Genomic DNA, 6720 nt, shown 5'->3' with positions numbered 1-6720 from the left:
TGTCCTTACTTTTGCTGTGAATTGTGTATTACATGGTTTTGTTTAAAATATTATGCCCTATAACCATTTGGCAAAAAGTAAAGTTAGATTCCTTCCTTATTCCATATGCCCAAATAAATTCAGAGATTTAAATGTAAAACATGACTATTACATGGAACCTTGAGGCCGTTAGGCTAAATGAAATAAGCCCGTCACAGAAGGGCAAATACTTCATGATTCCATGTAGATGAGGTATCTAAAATAGTCACGCTCATAGAATCAAAGAGTGAAATGGCAGTTGCCAGGGGCAAGAGGGAGCGGAACATGAGGGTTGCTAATTTGTGGGCATAAAGTTTCAGTTAAGCAAAATGAGTAAATCCTAGAGATCTACTGCACAACGTTGTACCGATAGTTACGAATACTACATTTACACTTAAAAATTTGTTAATAGGGTAGATCTCATGTTATATGTTCTTAGCACAATAAAATAAAAATTTAAAAATTCTTAAATGTAAAACATGAGATCATCAAAGGAAATACGAGTGTATATATAATCTTAGGGAAGGAAAGAACTTTCTCGGCATGATACCTAAGACAGAAACCATACAAGCAAACACTGATTTCAAATAATAGATAACCTCTATTAAGGGATTACTGTGTGCTGAGGACTTGTGTTATCTCATTTAACCTGCGCCTCAATCCTGTGAAGTAGGTATGATTACTATCACCCTTTTATGAATGAGAAAAACCGGGCACAGGGAAGTGAATTACCTTACTTAAGGTCACACAGCCAGGAAGTGACTGAGCTAAGATCTGAGGCCCAAATGTGGGACTCCAAAGCCTGAAAACCTAATGGGATATGTTACAAAATAGTATTTACTGTATATACCGGCCATTTCTTCAACACAGGGTGCTGTGAAAGCCAGACGAGTTCTTGCGTGTGTGAGTGCTCGGTCAACTGGAAAGAACTACTTAGGGCCTCACGTCACTGCTTGCCAGGGTGGGACAAGGAAGAGTAGCCAGCGTCCAGTCCATGCCTCCCCCGCAGCCTCCTCTCTCCTTTCTCACTCTGTCTTCTTTCGTTTATTTTTAATTTTTTTCATGTTTATTTATTTTCAGAGAGAGAGAGAGGGAGAGAGAATCCCTAGCAGGCCTGACACCGACAGCAAAGAGCCTGCTGCACAGCTTGATCTCACAAACCACAAGATCATGACCTGAGCCAAGACGAAGAGTGAGACGCTTAACCAACTGAGCCACCTGGCGCCCTTGTCTTCTTTCGTTTAAACTGTGCCGCTCAGTTGCATGGAACCCCCTCAGCTAATCGTGCAGCACAAGGTACCTTCCCAGTCTTGCCAAAGAAGTCAGCCAAGAGCCTACTTCTTATTCTCTAGGGACAAAGTGTCATAGATTCTACACGTGAAAGATGAAAGAGAATGAACAAAAGTAGGTCTTCATCACTTGACCACCCGCCATTTTTCTTTCTCTCCCACTCTTTACCCAGCAGGTAGATAAACATGGTTAATTTTCGCAGCTTGGATAGAGTTGGGATAGAGTTGGGTTAGAACTGGAATAGGCCTTTAGGAAATTGCTAATGGAAGCCAACTTTTAGCTTAGTTTTACAGGAAGGAAATATTTGTAAATGCAGTGTTGCTATTGCCAAAGAGTTTGTGGAACATCGTATTTGGTGATGTAATTCTGGAAGCCATTCATTCCTTCATCTTCCATTCACAGTCATTCTCCAAAACGTTTGTTCTGACTTACCACAACTAAAAATGTGAAGGGAAAAGAGACCTGCCCATTTCTAAAGGCATGGGTAGACGTGAACTGCTGTGGCTGACAAGACTTGGTCTATTGACGAAATGGATCTCTGACAAGATGAGAGGTTGGGAATTTCCAAGTCTGCTACATTCCAGTGGATGAATGAATAGTCAGGAATTCTGAGTGGCTCCCCCATGGGGTGAAAACTTTCAGTATTCCTGACCACAAAAAAGACAAATTTCAAAATTTCCAGTTACTTGTTATTTTAGATTGTTTTCCATCTCTGGGAAATCCACTCTTACCAGCACTAGAGGCAGCTTCTAAGGGAAAAAGGAGAAAAAAAGAAGATGCTACTTTGGAAGACATCATTGCTTCATCCTTCAAATAACCACATGGGAAACATACAGCAATTTCCTTGTTAGGAGATTCTGCTCAAAGCCTGGGCACGTAGACGGGAGCTCCCTGAGAGAGAGACTGCTGCACCCATCACCTGACAGTACATTGCTCCCGTAACTCCGAGGAAAAGTTGCTGAACTCAGAAGTCAGCACATCCCATGGGCCTTTCTGACAGGGGTTTAAACCCTGAGGCAAAGCAGGTAGTAGGGGAGTCACAACTATTTATTTTCTCATTCTTTACATATTCCTCTGCAGGTAATCTCACAGTGTGATGGGATTATTTCATTACTATGTTGTACATCTCTTGGAAAAAAAAATAGGACATTATCAGAGTTGGGATTAAGAATCAAATTTAGTAAATTTAAGAAAAAGTGTGCAATTTCCACCTTCGGCATAATGTACTACTCATTTGGAAAATCTGTAATTTGAATAATTGCCTGAAAAGGCTACTAATTGAAGACTAGATACACTTTGCTTCTGGAACCGAGAAAATTGAGAGAAGGTATGCCGGTGTGCACAACCTAGGAATCACACGCCATCCCTGAATGATCGCATGTTTCAAATAGCTTATCGTGACCAAAGCGTCACTGTAAGTTGTGAAATTCCACTAGCCACTTCCAAAGGTGGTTACTTTCTCTGAGCAAGTCTAATTCCCAGGCTTTGGAAGGGGGAAGCTGTTAGGCTTATTTATTTCATTAAAATATAACACTTATTCTGCTTCCTAATTAAAAAGTAATACATGTTCATCCAAGAGCATTAGAGAGAAATGTTAAAAACCATGGGGGGGGGGAAATAAAGATCACCTATAGTCCTTAGAGATAAATCCTATTAATATTTTGCTGTTAACATTTGTCTTCCAGTCAATTTTTCCTATTTATAAAAAATTACAGCAGAAATATATGCTCATCATTAAACAATGGAGACAAGATAGACGAAATGTGGAACTCACACAATTATGGGCTAAATTGTGTCTCTCTCAAAATCGTGATGTTGAAGTCCTCATCCTCAGTACCTCTGAATGTGACTGTGTGGACATAGGGTCTTTAAAAAAGGGATTGAGTTAAAATGAGGCTGTTAGGATGGGCCCTAATCTAGTCCAACTGGTATCTCTAGAAGAAGAGGAGATTTGGACACACAGAGAGACACCAGGGGGACATACACAGAGAAGAAGCCTCATGAGGACACGGCAAGAAGGTAGCTATCAGCAAGCCAAGGAAAGAGACCTCAGAAGAAACCTGTGGACACCTTGATCTTGGACTTCTCGCCTCCAAAACTGAGAAAATGCATTACGGTTGGTCAAGCCACCAGCCTGTGGTATTTTTTTAGGGCAGCCCTAGCAAACTCATACACACCCTTTACCCCTTACCCCACTGTTCTCTCCAAAGGTTACCATAACCAGCACTGTTCTTCCAGACTTATAGCCTGTGCTTTTTCCCACACAGAGTCATATACAGGAAGTTTGTCTATACAGATGGGATCATACTATAAATATTGATCTGTGACTTGCTTTTTTCGTTTATAATACACCATAGGCAGCTTTTCACATTAGTACATACAGAGAACTACCTTCTGCATTCTCACTAAAGCCTGTGCAGTTTTCCACTGTATATCATGATTTATTTTCACCATTCCATTATTGATAGCATTTAGATTCTTTTATTATTATTATTATTATTATTATTATTATCATTAACAGCAGTACTGCAATAAACATCATTGTACATTTGAGGTTGGGCTTCTATGCTCATACATCTGTAAGAAGAATCCAAGAATTAGAATTACTGGGTCAAAGGGCACATGCATTTAAAATGTGAAAGCTATCTGTCAAATTGTCTTCCATAAAGGCTTAAGTAATCTCCAGTCTTTTTTTTTCTTAATGTTTATTTGTTTTTAAGAAGTGCAAGGTGGGGAGGGGACAGAGGATCTGAAGTGGGCTTTGCGCTGACAGCAGGGAGCCCAGTGTGGGGCTGGAACTCTCACAAACCACAAGACCATGACCTGAGCTGAAGTCAGACACTCAACTGACTGAGTCACCCAGGTGCCCCACTGATCTCCAGTCTTACTGGTATCTGGTGAGACTCTGCTTCCCCATACAGGCATTTTTTTTCTCTTCTTATTTACAGGTATGAGTATATGGATATACACAGATAATGGACTTTTAGAAAAATTGGGGATTGTACTGTAAGTATTGTTTTGAAATCACCCTTTAGTATTTTAGACATAAGCATGTTTGGTCCTCACTCACGGATTTTTCTGTATAGAATCATTCTTTTGGGGAGCTCTCGCCTGCGTCATCCACTGCTGTTGCCAACTCTGGGTTGGAACTTGTGGATTTTGGTTGGACCCACTTAAACCCAACTGTGAAGGGTCCAGCTCCTGGACGGAGGCAGAAATGAGAAGGCCTTTTCCCTAGAAATCAGTGAGTGGATGCTTTGCAATAGTTTGCTAGAGTATTCCTCCAAAAGTTAACTTCCATTTTTCTTTTGGAACCTAGTTACAAACACCTAGATTAACACCTAGATCTACACCTAGATCAAGGTGGCATTCCAACCCAGTAGGCTCACTAAATGCTTGGTAAATTGCATTGGAGTATGTATTAGTCTGCTTGGGCCACCATAACAAAATACCACAAACTGTGGCTCAAACAGCAGCAGAAATTTATTTTCTCCCAGTCCTGGAGAAGGATGTCTGTGATCAGGGTGCCCACGTGCTCATTCTCCGGTGAGAGTTCTCGCCTCAGGTTGCTGTTGGCTGCCTTCTCGTTGTGTCCTCACATGACATTTTCTTTGTGTGCCTGTGTGTGTGTGTGTGTGGTGGGGTGGGCAGTGAAGAGGAAGCTCTTTTTTAGGACCCTAACCTTATCAGGTCAGGGCCCTACTCTTATGACCTCATAGAACCTTACATTTATTTCCTTAGAGGGCTCTTGTCCAAATATAGTCACACTGAGGGTGAAGGCTCAGTATATGAATTTTATGGGGGACACAGACATTCAATCCATAGTAGAATGTGTCTGTGGTTGAGCCAAGATTAGCCCTAAGGGTTTTTTTCTAGATGCATCTGACGGAATTCAATTCTGTTGGTTGGGGGTGGCGGGGAAACTCTGTGAAGGGAAAACAGATGACCACTCTGGTTGGGGTCATATCTCCTTTTACTGTCTCATTTAAGAGGAATACTCTTCTATAAAACTAAGAAAAGCTGATCAGAAAATAAAGTGAAGTGAGAGCTTTGTGGTTCCTCATGTATTGATTAATACTTGGGGAAAATGTAATTCAATCAATTTAAGTCAAATTTAAATCAATATTTGCTGATCTCTTACCGTATGTAAGGTACTGTCCAGTACATTGGGGGCAGTAGAAAGAGGTCAACATCGTGGCTGCCTTCAAATGCTCATGCATTCAGTGGTTACCACACCTAGTAAATCAACTGGGAAATAGTTTAAAATATTCCAATTTGACACAATCATATTGAAACCCTGTTTGGCAGTGTCTACTAAAGCTAAATATAGGACTCGTCTCTGACCCGTGAGCACCTTCTTTCCTATATATGCATCCAACAGAAATGCATATAGATGTGCACCAAAAGACATGTATAAGAATGTTCATTGCAGCACTGTTTGCAACAGCGCTTAATTGGAAATAACCTCAATGTCTATCCACAGAACAGCAGTGAGAATGAGCAAGCCACAAATATAGTGACAACATAGACTTAACAAACGGGATATTGAGCATAGAAAGCCAGACACAGAAAAGTAAGTATTGTATAGTTCCATTTGTATCAAGTTCGAAAAAAGTCAAAACCAACCTGTGCTGTTCGAAGTCAAGATGCAGGCTAACCTTGGCGGTGGGGAGGGGGGAGAAGAGGCAGAGTCTCGAAAAAGAACATGAAAGGGATTCTGATATGCTGCCAAGATGTTCTATTTCTTTTTTTTTTTTTTAATTTTTTTTTCAACGTTTATTTATTTTTGGGACAGAGAGAGCCAGAGCATGAACGGGCGAGGGGCAGAGAGAGAGGGAGACACAGAATCGGAAACAGGCTCCAGGCTCTGAGCCATCAGCCCAGAGCCTGACGCGGGGCTCGAACTCACGGACCGCGAGATCGTGACCTGGCTGAAGTCGGACGCTTAACCGACTGCGCCACCCAGGCGCCCCAAGATGTTCTATTTCTTGATCTGATCAATTAGCTGGGTATGTTCACTATGTAAAAACTTTTCAATCATACAGGTATGATTTTTACCTTTTTCCTTATGTATACTGTTTGTCCTTAAAAAATAAAAATACAGATTTCTAAGCCCTATCTCAGGCTTACCAAATTAGAATATGTACTTAATGTAACTGTCTACATAAGGCGGTTAGGAATCTGTGTTTGAAAAGCTCCCTGGGGATTCTGGATTTGGATTTGAGTTTTGGGGAGCTGCGGCTTTTATGAAGACAGCATGTTAGTTCTCATTCCCAAGACCTTGTATCTCCTTGGTGCTGGGGAGGGATCTTTGTCTTTGTGGAGACCATTAGTGCACTAGGGCTTTGTTATGGAGACCCTAGAGAACTCCAGGGGCATTCCACTACATTGACTGCCAAGGTCTGATCTGGT

General features: G+C 41.2%; 1 long non-coding RNA gene across 1 annotated transcript; it reads left to right on the top strand.

Moving 5' to 3' along the window:
• The first annotated feature begins 1192 nt into the window (after positions 1–1192).
• LOC124524919 (uncharacterized) lies at positions 1193–6143 on the top strand. The gene is made up of 4 exons (XR_006965347.1): positions 1193–1314; positions 4257–4314; positions 5792–5881; positions 6104–6143. It is a non-coding gene; the product is annotated as an uncharacterized LOC124524919 (long non-coding RNA).
• The last annotated feature ends 577 nt before the right edge of the window (positions 6144–6720 follow it).

This window comes from Lynx rufus, unplaced genomic scaffold, assembly GCF_022079265.1.
Source record: "Lynx rufus isolate CCGP_SWC_20201006 ecotype Redwood Valley unplaced genomic scaffold, mLynRuf1.p SCAF_10, whole genome shotgun sequence".
In the NCBI taxonomy this organism is placed as follows: domain Eukaryota; kingdom Metazoa; phylum Chordata; class Mammalia; order Carnivora; family Felidae; genus Lynx; species Lynx rufus.
The sequence above is the reverse complement of the archived record's forward strand: the minus strand, read 5'-3'. Positions and strand labels throughout refer to the sequence as shown.